The sequence below is a fragment of the Petaurus breviceps genome, unplaced genomic scaffold (genome assembly GCF_028583685.1).
Source record: "Petaurus breviceps papuanus isolate PSGF00001 unplaced genomic scaffold, PetGlider_PUasm1.0 183, whole genome shotgun sequence".
In the NCBI taxonomy this organism is placed as follows: Eukaryota; Metazoa; Chordata; class Mammalia; order Diprotodontia; family Petauridae; genus Petaurus; species Petaurus breviceps.
In genome coordinates this window covers 25,996,905-26,014,741 of record NW_027185791.1, presented here as the reverse complement: position 1 = coordinate 26,014,741, position 17,837 = coordinate 25,996,905, and the positions used below count along the sequence as shown (strand labels likewise).

Sequence of the window (17,837 nt, the reverse complement as noted above, 5' to 3'; positions counted from 1 at the left end):
ATACACAATTAATAGAGGGCACCTTGAAAACAAGGTAGATTGAGATTGATAAATGTTAATAGAAACATTCGATAAAATTGGACAAAGTCAAAACACGAGGAGAACCCAAAACACAAACCTAGGTGGATTCAAAGCCAGATGTAAGCGTGAAAACCCTAAACGAGAACATTTTGGTTAGATCTAGAACTTGAGGAAACCCAAAATTCCTTCTAGCCCTCTCCAGCATTCCTGAAGAGTTACTAAGGTCAGTGTGACATTCATTCTGAGTTCAAACAATTTCTAGCTAGATTTAAACAGTGTAATAATTAGTAAGTTTTCCAAACAATATAATAAAGCATCCACAATTTTCCTTTCTTGGGACATTTCCTTTCTTGGACAACTCAGAACATTCGTATACTACCAGAAGCATAGTTATGTAAGCAGAAGGTGGGGTTATGATTTCAAAGAGGTTTCATTAAAATATTCTGGCTCAATTGTGTCTCCTCACATCCTATCTCATCCAAAGCTTGAAAGAATTTCTTTAAAGAAAGGTAGGGGCCAAATTAGTGACAAACTTTTCCCAATGTCTAGTAGTCATTGTAGATAGTAGTAGATCCATTTGAGTGTCAGCGACTGTGAGTCAATAGACTTAAAATTACACTAGGAAACAAATGCACTGTGGCCCTATGTATCATAAAACCTCATAATCCCTTGTTCTTTCAATGTCATAAAAATTGAAGAAACAGTTTAAAAATCATAACTTCAGGGGAAGCTAGGTGGCACAGTGAGAAGAGCACTGGCCCTGGAGTCAGGAGGACCTGAGTTCAAATCTGGCCTCATACACTTAATACAAAAACTAGCCGTGTGACCTTGGGCAAGTCACTTAATGCCAATTGCCCTCCAAAGAGCAAAAAAAAAATCATAACTTCATACATCCCTTAAGGAGACTGTAGTAGTAAGCACCCCAGCATCCTCAGGGTGGCTGCCAACACAGGTTTTTAGAACTGCTTTTCTAAAGGAAAGCAACTCAAAATGGAATAATCTTGCTTTACTCAAACATGTCATTTACCTAGTTCAGGGGAAAAGGTCAGCACCCTGAACTTCAGAGAATACAGAGGTTACAAGCAGACAAAAAATACAGACAGAGAAACAGATCAGCAGACAGGCTTCCAGCTGTCTGACCATTACATTCATACCTAGTCAGTTACCAGAGAGGGAAGCATCAACATCTGGGTTTCCAAAGCTGGGGGCTCAATGGCTGCCCAGAGTCTCATCTGGTCAAATCACACACCTCGTCTCAAAGTGAGCCCCAAAGCAAAATCTCACATCAGGGATTATATAGCCTTCTCCTGGCTCAGAGAATGTAACAACCCTCTTGACCTCCTGCCCAATAACAAGTGACAGGTGTGGGCATTCCTGAAAAAGAAGCCTCCCCACCCCCATCCCCGCCACAGGCTCCCCATGTGACCATATTTAACCTATTAGGGGACAGAGTATATTTTCAAATCAAGGAAGGTTCTCAGAGTCACTTAAGCCAACCAAAAGGCCAAGGGGCCGGGAAGATCTTTGATTTCCATTCCCATAACAAAGATAACAACCCTGCTTAAACAGATTCTTTAGGTAAACTGAGTTTTTAAGGGGGCCTTTTCATGAGGGGCTGACTCATAACATAAGCCTTCCTTTCGCCTAATATTATCATAGAGATTTCAAAGTAGAAAAAAAAACTGATATCATTTAAAATTTTCTTTATAATTATTAATGCAATTTTATATATTAGGTACTTAATACACTTTTGGAAATTTACTGCTAAACCATTCTGAAAGCTTGCATATCCCATTTAGAAATTTTTAAAAGATACACACACATACATATATATATATATATATATATATTTACACATATATATTCACATATATATACATATATAAGCATGAATGCATTTATTAATTAATAAATTTAGTATTGTAATGGCAAAAACATCTATAATTCACCTGCCCTGAAAATAAAAATTTGCTATGAAAGGAAAAAGGAGGGACTTGGCTTTAACAACAGCAACATGGTCACAGATTGATCTGACAAAAGCATAACAGGAGGAAAACTTCCCCTAGCTCCATCTGATTCCAGGTACCAGTCAATCATACAAAAAGGTTCTACATTACTCACAGAGTGTCACAGTCAGTCTCCGAATTAACCATATGGGAAAATTTCTTTTTCAGAAAAGGAATAGCACAGTGGGGAATGTGTCAAGGGAATCTTACTTTAGTCTGTGCAAAATCATCCCCTCAACATACCCGTGCATAGATATCCACCTATGGCAATTCTCAGATGACAGTCCCTTTGAGTCACATGTGGCTTTTTCCTTGAATGGTAAGCTGTTGGGTTAATGACAATTTAGTCAGTAACATCTGAAAAAAGAAAGAAAAAGACAGCTCTATTAAAAGACCTCTAGCCTAATTTTAACCCATCATTTTCGTTTTGGGGTTTTTTTGTTTGCTTGTTTGTTTGTTTTTTTAATTTTTAGCTGCTACTTATCAAGTCAAAGGGAGGTATTTCTTTGCCCTGTTAGGATGGTGGGGCAATTTCTACCCCAATCTGAGTCTTTCCCTGGGCTAAGGTCAAGTATAGCGCCTTAATTTTCTGGACATTCAAATTCAGGGCCTGGACTGTGTCCTAACTGAATCCAAGGGGACTCACCATTTTCTTACCATGTTCAATGTGATCCCATGTTGGTCAGTCCTGCCCATACTGAATCCTAAAAACACAGACTTACTCAGCTTCCATGGTCTTTGACATCCTTTAGGCTAAACTCTGGGCAACCACCATGGAATTCCACTTCTGACACCATATTGTTTTTAGGGAGAACGAATCCCCAAGTATGAACATCTCCTACTTCCTAGTTCACTTTGACTTTCTTTTGATAACTAAGACTTATTCAAGTCTTCTACGGGGTGTCCCTCAAGTCTGGACACATAGAAAATCTCATTAACTGCATATTTTCAAGAAATGAAATGAATGAAATTTCAACAACATATTATTTAATTAGTATAAATGAGATTTCATAGGAAGACATAGGAAACAAATAGGAAATCTCATTAATTAATTAAATTAATCTCATTAATATGAAAAATAGTCTCCAATAGCTAATGAAAGGTTTTGTTCCATATGAAATTTCCGTGGCTAAAGTTTATGGTAATTAAATAAAATGTTGTTGAAAATTTCATTCGTTTCATGTCTCGGTCCTCAGATCCTTTGTTTTATCTTGAAAGTGGCTGTCTACTCTGTTTTAACTTCTTACTTCTTGGACATTTGATTTTTTTCTTAACAATTTATTCTAAACTGTAGGAAATATTTTGGTGAACCTTGTCTTGATTCTGACATGCCCTTTTCCCCATCACAGATGCTAATCCCTAGATTTCTGGTCTTAGATCTCTCTGCCCAACTCTTAGTCCAACACCCATGTAAGCATGGAGGCAAAATAATAATAATAAGGAGGAGGAGGAGGAGGAGGAGGAGGAGGAGGAGGAAAAAGAAGAAACCACCTCAACAATATCAATTTACAGTTGCAAGAGATTCTACCTCAGATAGTAAAATTTCACTAATCATAACTTGGGGCTAGGTTGGCCACTTAATGAATCCTTGTTCACTTCTACTTGTTTCCTACTAGTTCTAGGTATTGTGATAAGTGCTTTACAAACATCTCGTTTGATTTCACAGTAATTCTCAGAGTTAGATATCATTTTACAATTGAAGAGATCTTTGTCTTTGTAACTGAACAAATTCATGACTTTGGATAAATTGTTCTTTTGTCCTTTATAGGCCCCAATTTCAGGAAAAAGTCTGGGGTCATTAAACCATTGAAGTTTTTAAAAGACAATCTAAGTGGCTCTCTTTCTTCCTGTTCAATTCTTTGCCCAGATCATTGCCAAAAAATCAATTTATTAAGCAATTACTATTGCTAGATACTGTGCTAATTGTTGGTGATTGAATGAAAGGCAAAAGCATAATCCCTGACCTCAAGGAGCACACATTAGGATGGGGAGAAAATATTCGAACTAATATATACCAATACAAAGTACATGGAAAATAACAGCCAAGGAAAAACCTAATGAGAGGGTAGAAGTGGGGCGGAAATATCGTTTCAGCTTGCTTAGTCCTTTTTTCAGCCATCGTCATCTTCTCTGAGAAGTTGTTGCAAACACTGATTCCTACTGAACAACCAGCATGACTCAGTAGTCCCTAAATCCCAGTGCTTAGCACAGTGTCTAGTTTACTAGCTGATTGATTGAACTCAGAAGGTTGCTACCAAGACTAGAAATGACCATCTCAGGATGACTGTTTGCACTGTGCTTTAACAAACAAACAAACAAAAAAAGCCAAGGATTTAAGGTCTAATCTCTGACTTGTCTAGATGAAACAAATATGTTATGTACATATTTACTATGCAAATATTAGATGTGTATGTACTATGTACAAATATTCTGTATGTATATTCTACAAAGTATGCATATGTAGTCACCATTGCTTTTGAAAGGGAGGGGAGAGAATCTACTCCTCCCCCTTTCCCAAATCCAGGGAAGAATCTCAAGTGGCAGACTCCAAAAAGAGGAAAAAAGAGGGAGGAGAGGGAAATCCCTCATCTTTAGGGCAGTTGAGTTGGGCCCTGTTCTCCACTCAGTGACTAATCCATTTTGATGCTTCCTCCAGGGACAGGTATCACAAGAGCCCACCTGACACCTGAAGCCTCTTACTGCGCACGCACTTTTAGTCAGAGGCCTGAGCATGTGCCCATCTGCTTGTATGGTCACAGAACTCATTCTCCCAATAATGAAGTCTTTTAGAATAAATGCTTTCCCGTTAGAGCCAGAGGGCATACTGCATGGGCTCTCCTTTGAGCCTCTCATACCTAGCAGTGTTTATTACATTCTTCTGCTAAAACACCTCTAGTTTTTTTTCCTATTCCTTACAAAGCAAAGTTTAAAATCCTTCATTAGATATTTAGCATCTAATGCAGTCTGCTGCCACCACACATTTCCAATGATTTCTCCTTCTACTTTTTATCACAGAGTATATTTCACTCAAACTGGACTATTGTCTGTCTTTTTTAAATGCCCAGTACATTACTTTCCTGTCTGTCTTTGTTCACACTGTCCTCTTTAAATGGAATGTTCCCTCTTCTTGGTATGTTTTTCTTCGTCCTGTTCTGTCTACTGAATTCCTAATTATTACTTAAATCTTAATTTAAACAGCACATCCTCCACGAAGTGAACATACCATGAGCATCCATAATGTTAATGGGAGTTGAAGATTGCCCCCCTCCCCCCATTAATAGGCCTCCCTTGGAGACTAACAAGCGAAGCTTGATGAGGGGAGGCTTGTTTTTCAGGAAGGCCCACACCTTTTCTTAGTTTGTAATTAAGCACTGGGTCACAAGAGTTGTGATGCCCTCAGACCCTGAACAAGCGGGTCTGTATTCTGAGGTTAGCCATTTCCTTTGGGACTTACTCATGGGAAGGGTGTTGGAGTGATGTAGCCCAATGAGACTCTGAAAAACCATTAAGAAGCAACCCACACCCTACCCCCCACTCCCCACCGCTACCCTGGGCTTTGAAAACCCAGATGTTGGTGCTTCTCTCTCTGGTAACTATGTATGGAAGTAATGGTAAGGTAGTTGCAGCTGTCTGTTAATCTGTGATGTATGTATTATTTGGTCAGATGGATGGAAGTTGTCTGTTGGTCTTTATGCTATTATTTCTGCTTATAATTTCTGTTTGTATTTTCTCTGAAGTTCAGGGTGCTGGCTTATGTCCCTGAACTAAGTAAATGATTGTGTGTGTATGTGTGTGTGTGTGTGTGTGTGTGTGTGTTTGATTAAAGACTGTTAACCCTTTTTGAGTCGATTTCCTTTAGAAAAGCAGATGAAAGAACCTGTGCTACCGTGTTTCCCCAAGAATAAGACACTGTCTTATTAATTTTTTTGGAAAGAAAAACACCAGAGGGCTTATTTTCAGGGGAGGGCTTATGTTGTCCTGCCTCAGCTCTCCTCCACGGCACTGCTCTCAATAGCGCCAGCAAGCAAATCACTGGGAAGAACAGGATGACGCGCTCACTGCTGCAGCTCTGATTGGATGCAGCTCGGAGCACGGCGTGCGTTTCACCCGGGGGGGAGGGGAGGTCGGTGCATACAGAGGGTACCGTAATGTAGTGTGTAGCACAGAGGATCACCTTCACTACAGTAGCAATCTCAATAGGGCTTATTTTCGGGGGAGGGCTTATTTTAGAGGAATCTTACACAGTAAGGGGAGGGCTTATTTTCGGGATAGGTCTTATTATCGGGGAAACACAGTAGCAGCCATCCTGTCTGCTGGTATTATGGGTCTTACTGTAGGTGCAAGTAGCATTGCTGTTATAGTAGCACACTCAGAAACATCACACCCCCTACTCATTAATTATCATTTTGTTTTCAACCTGTCTGATGCATTTAAATTATAGTAATTTTATTTTGTGTATTTATTTTATGTTTTATCTATGATTTTACTTTAAGTTTCTTGAAGACAGGGTCTGTGAGTCTTATCTAAACTTAGTTATTCCCCATGGGACCTAACACAATGTTCTTTATGCAATATGCACAGGATAATCGTGTTTTTGCTGAGTTGAATTTTATTAAATTCATTATGCTTCAACTTCAAATCCTCCATTTTAGGGGAAGTGGGATTTATATTCACTTGAACTCAGAAGGCACTTCACATGAATTATTTTAGTAAATTGCATTAAGCTTCTGAATATTTTAAATATGTTTTAGAGTTAGCTACAATTGACCATCATAATTTTACTTCAATTATTCTCTAATTTACACAAATTAATATTAAATAATTTCACAGAATTACAAAATTTCAGAGTTGGAAAAAATGTTTTAAGACCTCTTTTACATTTCATTACTTGAAATACTTGAAGACAATTCTCATGTCCTGCTAGAGTATTTCCTTCTCCAGGCAGAACACTCTGAACTCTTTTAATCAATCTTCATCTGATAAAAACTCAACGTTCTTCAGTTATTGACTCTCATTCAAAATCAGGCGATGCATAACTCAAATTCATTTTCATTACTCAGTAGAATAATTACTTGAAATAAATGTTGTTATGTGTTTCATACTTAACATATTCTAGAGACCTATATTAGTCTTTAAAATAAGTATACAATTGTATTTCTTGTTTTATAATGAAATGGTGGATACTTTATTCCCTCTTTGAAAAGTTATGCTTACAGTAAGTCTGTTCTGATATTTGCCATGCAAAGTACTTCCTATTTTGAAAATGTAGCACATTCTTTTATTATATTGGTAATAAAACTCAGTGGAGTCTATTTATTCTTTTCCTTGGCTATAGTATATTGTGCAACGAGGCAATTGAGAAGTGCTTGATAGGACCACATCATCATTTCTCAACCTGTGTTTTGACTCTTATAGCTTTAGAGTTTTCTTTTATTATGTTTAATCAGCTTTTGTTTTTCTTTCACATAGTCTTATCCTTCATCTTTGGTTTTGGTCATTCATTTTGGGGGGTTTTCCATTTTCTTACATCTGAACTTTAAATAGCTGCTATTATACCTCTAAATTCAATCAGCCTCTGGCTGTGCAGTTAACTGCTTCTCTATTTCCCTCCTTCCCTGGAGGTTAATCGGGCTAACTCTTAAACCTGTTAAGTCTATAAGCCAGCATTCTGAAAGCCATTGGTTGTCTCTAAACCAAGGACTTCCTATTAACATCACAGTGTGTTAGCAATCTATCAAACGTATATCTGTGGTTTATTCAGCAGAAAGAGCAGATACAATTCTGCAAACTACATTCCATAGCATATTACAAAAAAAAAATGCCCTTTTCCTTCAGTTTCAGTATACTGTAAGTGTGACACATGGCAATGCATATTGGCACCTTTTAGACATTTTGTAATAGCGGTTGATATGTTCCTTTAAGATTAAATTACTGATTGACAGACTTCAAAATTGTAATTTCACAGAGTACCTGAAAGCAGTATTCAGTTAATGCTGACATGAAAATAATGCTTAGAAAAGGAAACATTGTTATTCTCTTTTCAGTGTTTTGTGCTTAGTAGAGGTTAATTATAAAAGGGTATGCCATCCTGGAGAAGGGGAATTCCAGGGCATTTCCTTCTTCCTTGTCCGAATATCCCTTATAGGTATAGCTCCCATGTAATATTCTCCTGTAGTCTTCCATGGCTTCCTGCTGGAAGCATTGCCACTATCCAGGAACACTCTTTTTCCTTAAATGTCTGATCAGCCAAGGTGCACATATGGCATTGGGAAGGAGAGGTGAAAATGCTGACAAAAAACACATCCTTCCATCCTTTGGCACTCATACTGCCCCTCCCAAATGTAGACAAGACTGATACTAATATAAAAATCATAAAACAATCAAGAAACATATAACTGAAAAAAAACTTGGGTAGAAGGAAAAGTGTAAAGTATATTTTGTAAGATAATGACTAAAGTGTGAGATCTGGAGAGAGAGAATTTGCAGCCAATATCCAATGTAATCACAGAATGTTGTCACAAGTGAAGAAGTTTAAAATGTGTCAAAAAGATGAGTCAGTTATGGGATGTAAAACTCTATTATTGGATCAAGAAGGAAAGAGCTGATTGTCTAACAAAATAATCTAACCAAGTCTTTGGGGCACTTTAAATAGTTGTATTCCTCGGGCTTGGGTCTATATAGGCCTGAGAGTCCAGGAATCTTTCTTTGTTCCATATTTAAGTATGGAAGTTTCTAACTGCAATGATTATGTGCCATGAACAAAGCCATTTTGAAAACCATTGATGTGTGAAGAAGGGCCTATTAAGTGGGAGTGCTAAGGTGCTAGCTTCAATGTGATATTGGGTGAGGTATTCACTGCTCTGGAAGTCAGTTCTCTCTTCTCTTATGTGAAGGGCTTAGCCAGGGCTGGGGAACCTGTGGCCTCATGTGGCTTTGAGGTTGCACATTCCCCACCCCTGAATTAGACTGCATCATTTCTTTCAGAATTAAGAAGCTATACTTTACTTTGACAATGTCAACACTATTTATAATGCAAACTTTGAAACATATGCTCCACCCTCTGGAACAGTTTTCTCAAAAAGGAAAAAAAATAGTATTGATTCTTTCTATATCTTCACTGAATTACTTACCATACATACACACAGCTCCTAAATTTGCCATTGTCACCTTGTCAAAGATGTAGGACAAGATTACAACTCCTGCTTTTTAGTGCACCTCAGGGTTGGAGATGTGGGGATTGGGCACTAATTTTTAGGGAGGGGGCACAGCATTTGCCACACTGACTCTATTGCAAGCATCTCCCTTCAAAGCTATGACATAATGCAAAATGGCAACTCATTGTGAAAGGAAGCTGGATCAGGGATGTCCTAGAGACAACTTGTACCAATTCCTGAGCACTGATTGTTAAATTTCCAGTGTAAGCATTTTCACTTTGAAAATCAGCAAAGGGTATATATCAAGGCTTCATTTATTGTTTTGTCGATTTTCCAGACTTGAGAAAGTAAAGGAGACAATCATAATGCAGATTAACCTTAAAAGTATGTTGTGAACACATTTTTCTTCTTTCTTTTTTGGATTCTTTGTTTTGTTTTCTTTCTAGCAAGGTGTTAAGTATTTGCCAGTACAACCTGGGTAATGTTTACTAGTCTGAAATATGCTATATGACCTTACATAAATTACATTCATTTCTATAATATTTCATCTTTACCTATAAATTTAACTTAGTTCAGCCTTAAATTTTCTTCTGGCTCTAATAATCTGTGCTTCTATAGTAGAAAGCAGAAGACTTGTCATAGTGCTGATTTCCCCAGTAGAATGTGAGTTCCATGAAAACAAGGACTGTTTTGTTTTCATATTCCCAGCCCCGAAAGATAAATAGCACAGAGATTTACTTACATTGTGCACTTATTAGATGCTTAGTGAATTGGACTGACTAGCCTGTCTTTCAGGGGGTAAAAATCAGCTCATGTAATTAATGACCACTCTCTGACACAAATACAATGAAATGTTGATCTAATTTTCAGGTTAAAGATACAGTTCTTCAATATTAGAATATATGTGGATTCAAGTTTAGTCTCAACTCAACTGAAAAGTAAGGAGATGGATCAGCTGATCTCAAAGATCCTTCCCTGCTCTGAACTTGAGTTTTTAATTGTATTAATCTTTTCCATTAATCAGAGATCATACACAAGCCAATGCTATTTTCATTTGACACCTCCATAGTTCCCATTAAATGGATTTTTAAAATGTAATCTACATATGAAATTTCCTATAGCTTAAATAAAGAATCTACAATAACCTTTCTGAGTTTCATATCTTTGTAGCTGCAATTTGGCCTTGTCTGTGATGTCACCATAAGCTACTGGATTTTCAACCTTCTCTCTGAATTCTCTTATGAAAACCTACTTTTTGTCCATAACGTGTCTTCCAATTCCTTGACCCCTCTCCCAAGTCATCTCCCAACAATAGTCTCTGTGACTTCTTTTCCTACCCTTTGCTCCTTATTCAGTTACACCCTACACTGCCCACCTCCCTTGAATTCCCAGCCTCTAATTTTATCTTCAGTTATGCACTATCACACCTCTGTATTGAGTCACTCCCATCATTTACCTCTTTGTTCCCAAACATTTGCTTTTAAATGCAGGTATGGAAAATCTCATAATTAGCCTGACTAGGTTCAATACAAATTTATGTTACACAACCCAAACTGGGCTTTCACTGATGCTAGAGAATTCCACTTTACTTCTCTTATGAATTCACAATGGTCTCCTGACTACCAAATCCAATTTCAGTCAGTCCTCATTCTCATGGACTTTTCTATAACCTCTGACACTTTGGATCACTGGGTTCACATTGCTCTCATATCTCTAGATCTTCTGAATACTGAACTACTATATCCTGGTTCACCTCCTACCTCTCTGGTTATTTTTTTCTCAGTCTCCTTTGCTGAATCATCATTGAGGTCAAGTCTTCTAAGTGTAGATGTCCCTCAGGATTCAGTCCTGGTCCTTTTCTCTTCTCCCTCTGTAAATATTTTACTTGGTGATTTCATCAACTCCCATAGACTTAATTATCACTTTTCTTCTGATAATTCTCAAATTGCCCTATTTTGCCCTAATCTCTTAGCTGACCTCTAGTCTTGGATCTCCAACTGCCTTGCAGATATCTCAAACTGGTTGTCCAGTAGACACCTTAAATGAAAAAATATCCAAAAAAGAATAAATTTCCTTTCCCTCTAAACCCTCTTCAATCTTACCTACTACTTACTGTACAGGGTAACACTACCTTCCCAGTCCTAGGTCTACAACCTAAGTGCCACCCTTAAAACCTTAATTCCTATATCCAATGTTTCTAAGGCCTATAGATTTCACCTTTGCAACATCTCTCCTATGTGCCCCCTTCTCACCTCTGACGCTACTAACTTTGACATAGGCCCTCATCACCTTATACCTGGAATATTGGAATAGCCTGCCTCAGGTCTCCTCCCACTCCAATCCATCCTCCATTCAGACACCAAAGTTATTTTCCGAAAGTGTAGGTGTGACTATGTTACACACTGCACACACACATACCCCCACACACAACACACCCCAGTCAATAAACTCAAGTGGTTCTCTATTGTCACCAGGATCACATTTTTCTAAAAATTGGCATGAAAAGTCTTTTTCATAACCTAGCTCTGTTCTACGTTTTCAGTTTTCTAACACCTTATTCCATTCCACATATTTTTAGATCCAATGACTCTGGACTCCTTGCTGTTCCACAAACAAGACAATCTTGGGTCTGAGTATTTTCTTTGGCCATCCCCCATGTATGAAATGCTCTCCCTCCTCATCTCTAACTACTGACTTCCTGGTTTCCTTTAAGGCTTCTCTAGAATCCCACCTTCTACAGGAAGTCTTTACCATTCTCTCTTAATTTTACTGCCTTGTCTCTCTTAATTATTTCTTATTTTTCCTTTATATAGCTTATTTGTACATATTTGCTTGTTTTTTCCTCCATGCAAATTGTGAGCTCATTGAAGCCAAAGACTGTCTTTTGCCTCCCTCTCTCTCTCTGTCTCTCTCCCTCACTTGCTCGTTTTGCATCTAGCAGGTATTTAATAAATGTTGATTGACTGATGAAATAGCCTTCTAACAATAACTTCCCATAAATCCTATTCCCCAGACTGGCTGAGCAATATGTACCATAGGTCACTCAAGTCCCAAAGAGAATGTGGCTTTTTCTGCTTCCCAAAGAAGGGTCCCCAGAGGCAAAGACTGAGGGTGATCTGTTTGAGAAAGACTGATCACTTAAAAACTTTGAGAAAATCCCAGAGAATTAATAATGGGACCTTTTTCTCCCAGAGTAGGTGCAGCCAAAAGCAACCCCCCTCAGACATACTTTATGAGCTAAGAAACAACTCATTCCAGATCATCAAAATTCTAGCAGTGAGGATGGAAAGACAGACAGTAAAATCTGCCCTGTCAAAGGTCTGAATGTTCTTAAAGCCAGTACAAATCATGGGGCTGCCTTGGAGAGTTTGAGCAGTAGAGCGACAAAGGCATTCATACCATCAATTCAAGGCAAGACAGTGACCCAGAGCCTTCCAAAACTTAGAGTAATTATAATCTGGTATATTGACTAATATCTAAATTCCTGAAATATTGTCGCAGGCTTGCACTGACTTTTCAATGTACTGATCAGTTGTCCTGCTTTGTTTTGTTTTTTCCCTCTCTAAAAAATACTATTTGTTATATGGAATGACTCACAGGGAGAAGGAGGGAAATTGATACTATAGTGATATAGGGAGGAGAAAATATCAATAAAACCTTAATTTACAAAAAGAGTTGGTACCACCTCATACCTATCAGACTGACTAATATGATAGAAAAGGAAAGTGATAATTGTTGGAGGGGATCTGGGAAAACTGGGACACTAAGGCAGTATTGGTGGAGATGTAAACGGATTCAAATATCATGGAGAACAATTTGGAACTATGCCCAAAGGGTTATAAAACTGTGCATGCTCTTTGATCCAGCAATACCACTACCAAGTTTATATCCCAGGAAGATCATAAAAAATGGAAAAGGACCTCCATGTTCGAACATAATTATAGCAGCACTCTGTGTGGTGACAAAATAATGGAAATTGAAAGGATGTCCTTCAATTAGGGAATAGTTAGTTAGAAAAGTATATGATTATAATGGAATACTATTATGCTATAAGAAATGATAAAACTAACTATTTAAAAAATAACTTTTAAAACATACAATCTGCTGCACAGCGAAGTGAGCAGAACCAGGAGAACATTATACACAGTAACAAAAATATTGTATGATGATCAACTGGGAATGTCAGGTATTCTCAGCAATACAATGACTCAAGGCAATTACAAATGGTTCATGATGGAAAAATGCTCTCCACATCCAGAAAAAGAACTGATGGCATCAGAAATTAGATCAAAACATATTATTTTTCACTTTATCTTTCTTTTATTTTCATCTGTGTCTTCTTTCACAATATGACTAATATAAAATATGTTTTGCATTATTTTGTACATATAAACTATATCAAAATGCTTACCATCTCAGAAAGGGAGAAAGTGAAGAAAGGAGGAAGAAAATTTGGAACTTAAAACTTTTTAAATATGAATATTAAAAATAAAGGTCGCCTGGGGGGGGAGGGGGAAGGAGAGACCGATCCCTGAATACTGGCAATACAGTATCTTCTAACTAACCTTAGCTTTCTCTAAATGGATGGGGTGGTCCTTCAAGAATTTGGACCAAAATGTTGTAAAGTATCTGAGAACTTCCCAAGGAGGAAAAGGAACTAGCCAAACTAGAAAGAGTAAAGCAAGTGTTAAATAGTGACAGCTTATTTCAGCTTTAATATGAGAATTCTTATAAGAACAACCATCTTTAATATAAGAATAATCATTCCCTATTTTTTTCATTGTCAACAAGTGTTTATTGTTAATAAAACCCTGATACATTTACAATAAATGACAACATGAATTAATGTACAGTTAACATATCATTTTTATAGTTAACATATATTATGTTATATTATACAGTTAACATATTTTTAATACAAGGATTTAATTGTGATGGTATTCAATATTGCATAATATGATTACCTAACTTTGGGAAGTATAGCAGAGAAAACATACTGTTCAGTTCATCTGAACAGAAAAAAAAAGAGTCATTATAGAGCATAACACTTATATACAGCTATAAATTGCACTTGGAAGGAAAAATAGGTTCACTTAATATTTAATGATTTATTCATTTTTTTAAATGAAAAATGGCTCAGTTGCATGCAAAATCCTGGCTTAGAATGTAGTTCTTCTATAATTTATTATTGCTTTAATGTTTCTTTTAATGAGGGCTAGAAATAAAGGCAATATTATATACAAATTGAAAACATTATTTAGAGGAATCAAATTTTTGAATGGGGAGAGCATGCTATTTAAACATTCTATCTAATTTGAAAACCTCACTTTAAAAAAGTATGATGAGTGAAAATTTAAATTATAAGGCAGACAATTTATATCAAAAACAATAGTCAGATTTCCTTCTTTAGTCATTTCTTTTGTTGCCTATAGGATAAAACACTTCATTAAATAGATATTGTCCTAAAATTATGTGTAAACAATTAGATTTTCAGGCTATCACTTAAGAAACAAAAAAGAATCTGGAAATTGGATATAAAAATATTACTGATTATATATATATATATATGTATATATGGTCTGATTGACAAGGAGATGAAGAAGTTGTCCTGAAATAAAACAAAACAAAAAAGAATAGATGAGTAAATGAATGAATGGATATAAACAAAAGAAGCATAATGGACTCAAGGGAAACAATGTAAAGTTGGACAGAATCTCTGAATTTGAACTTTGTGGGATGACAACCAAGATCATTCTTGTTCAAGTAACAGTCTTCCCAGACAAATCCAAATCAGCCTACCACATTTGAAGAGCTAAATTTATTCAAGTTTTCTGCAAATGGCCTGTTTAAAGAGTTCAGTGATCAGATTCAAAGTGACTAGCTCTCCCTATGTAAAAAAAGATTTCTTATCTATCAGGTAGACAAATCACTGAAACAGCTAACAAGGGAAAATGGGCTGTCTCTATCCTTTAATATTTTCTAACATAAACAGAATAATAACCTGTCCTGGATAGCTTAGCTATTTTGGTGCTTGCTGTCAGAGATGAACCCAAATGAGCCCTCAAAATTCCTTCCAGTCAATTAATATTCTTGAATATTTTAGCTATACATAGATGGAAATATTATTTTCATGAAGAACAAGTATTAGGGACTGAATTAATTGGAGAATTTTATACACACACACACACACACACACACACACACACACACACACATATATATATATATATAACTGTTCCCTTTACTTTGACTAGATAAACCTAAGTGGGGAAAAACAAATATATATGTGAGATATGCATGAATATTGTATATGTGTAAACTATGTATATGCACATATATACACATATACATATATACACATACACATTTATATACATGTAAATATGTATATACACATATATATTTATATTCCCACATATGTATATGGATAAAACATTTATTAAATACTCATTTTGTGCCTGACATTGCTAAATACAGGGGATTCACATACAAGCATGCAAGATATTTTCTGCTCTGAAGAAGCTTCCATTCTAATGCATGAAGACAACACATGAAAGAAATCCAGAAAGGAGTGGAGAATGCGTGTCACCTGCTCTCTGACCTTTCCACCCTACTGAATTTTCATTACCTTATATCTACCTACTTGGTGGCTCCTACCCTTGCACATATTTGTGGGTATTTACTTCTAAAACCATTGTCCACAAACCCCTACTGTTAAAAGAAATCCTTGCTCAACCCTTGCCCAGAAGAAAGAGCCAAGTTCATCAAGTTAAACGTATTTTATTCTACCTGCCAAGGCAGAAATAGCTTGGGAGGGCCAGTCTCCCTTCGAGCTGTGCTGTGCTTTCTGATGCATAGGAGTGAGCATCTTCCAAATTTGGTCAAAAGCATTTTGATTGGATCCCATAATCAAGAGATGGGATTAGTGCCTCTTAGCTGCTCTCTAAGTATTTTGATTGGTCCCTGTTTCCGACAAGGAGATGGGGTTAGGGAACATGCTTCATCTTCTGCATGCTTCCTGTCATGTATTCCAAGTTAAAATGCAGTCACCCAAACTGCTTCAGCACACATAGCTGACTCTCCAGCCCACCAGCTTTAACACTTCGCCACAATTAGTTGGAAGGGAAATGATTTGCTAAGATGCCACAGTAAGAACAGTAGCTACAAAGCTTGTTACTATGTTACTCGCCACATATTTGTTACTATAAAACCCAGGTGTCCTTTTCATTTCAGGGAATCCTCCCACTGATCAATAAAATCCTGGGAGTACAGAAAAGAGGGGAAAAAACCCGCCCCTGCCCTCAAAGTGCCGATAGTCCATCAGGTGCTTACTTTCTGGATGCAGCTTCTCTGGTATGTGGGTTATGCATCTGAGTTCTCCAGGGCTCATTTTTTTTAGCTGTGCTTCTCTCCTAAGGCCATGACCAGATCTTTTCTTTGTCAGAGAGCCTGCTCCTGGGCCTTTAGCAGCAGCATTGCTGCCTGTTTTTAACCCTGCCTCTGGAATATGGGATACAGTGGGTGGAATGTCTCCACTTCCCAGTTTTCCTGACATTTTTGGCGGGGTGGGATAGGGTAGGAGGGGAAGGATGAGGAGAGAAAGTCTCCTCCTCTTTTCCTGTCTCCTTTCCACCCTGACTTGTTTGTTCATTCTCCGAGATCTGTGTTCTCACTCAAATGCTGACTCATGACTGGACTGGCTACACAGTTGAGGAACTCAGGCTTTTTAAGGCTTTTCCTGTAGTGTGATCAATTTTTTAGCCAGCTAATCCTAAATGACCTGTCCAGTTCAATCAGAGAACGTTTATCACACAATGAGATGAGAATATTAACACTGAGGACCCTTATCCAGCCCAGAGTACTCTCTTCTTCGTACCTCAGGCTGAGAAAGTGGATTCTGGCTTTGAGAGGTTAAATTACTGGCCGGGGGTCGCACCAGAGTATGTCCAAGTTAAATGGGAAGCAGTTCTTGAGTTCAGGTTCACCACTCTACCCTTTCATATTTCTGTACATACACAGACACACACAGAGACACAGACACACACTTATGAGACCTATGTATCTATCAGTTTGAGAAATAACTTCTGAAGAGTGCTTGTGTAGTATATAAAGAGTTAGGTTTTGTTTTTTTTGTTGAAGGTTAAAATGTCACTAAAAAAATACGGCATTTTCTTTTTATTACAATCTGGCTCTTGGATAGCATGGAAATAACACTTTGACTCCAGGGTTTTTCTGTAACTTACTATATAAATGATGTGTTCCTGACCCCAAAAAGAGTTTCTATTTTATAATATTTTTCTTCTCCTCAAATGGTATGTATTTTGCTTACTTTTTCATTTTTTCAGACAGCAGTGCCATTACAGTACAGAAAGGGCATTTGTACACTTTTTCTGGTGTTTAAGTCAGTTCTCCTTCAGCTAAAAGTAGAACTGGTATTGATTCTCAATTTATAGTTTGCAAAAATAAATGGAAAATGAATACATGCCCTGTATAGTAATTGTGGTGGAGAGGGATTTAACATCCAAGTTATTGATTACAACCTGCTTGCTTATGCACAATTGATTGTGAACTGCAGTAAGTTCCTTTTCTGAAATACTATGCACTTTTTTATGGAAAACTGGAGACCTGCATGTTAATAATGGCACATCGATGTTTG

General features: G+C 37.2%; 1 protein-coding gene across 1 annotated transcript in view; it reads left to right on the top strand.

Annotated features, from left to right (window-relative positions):
• Positions 1–17,837, top strand: part of CNTNAP4 (contactin associated protein family member 4) — a 598,489-nt gene that overhangs the window by 110,767 nt on the left and 469,885 nt on the right. The gene's annotated exons all lie outside the window — the stretch shown is intronic.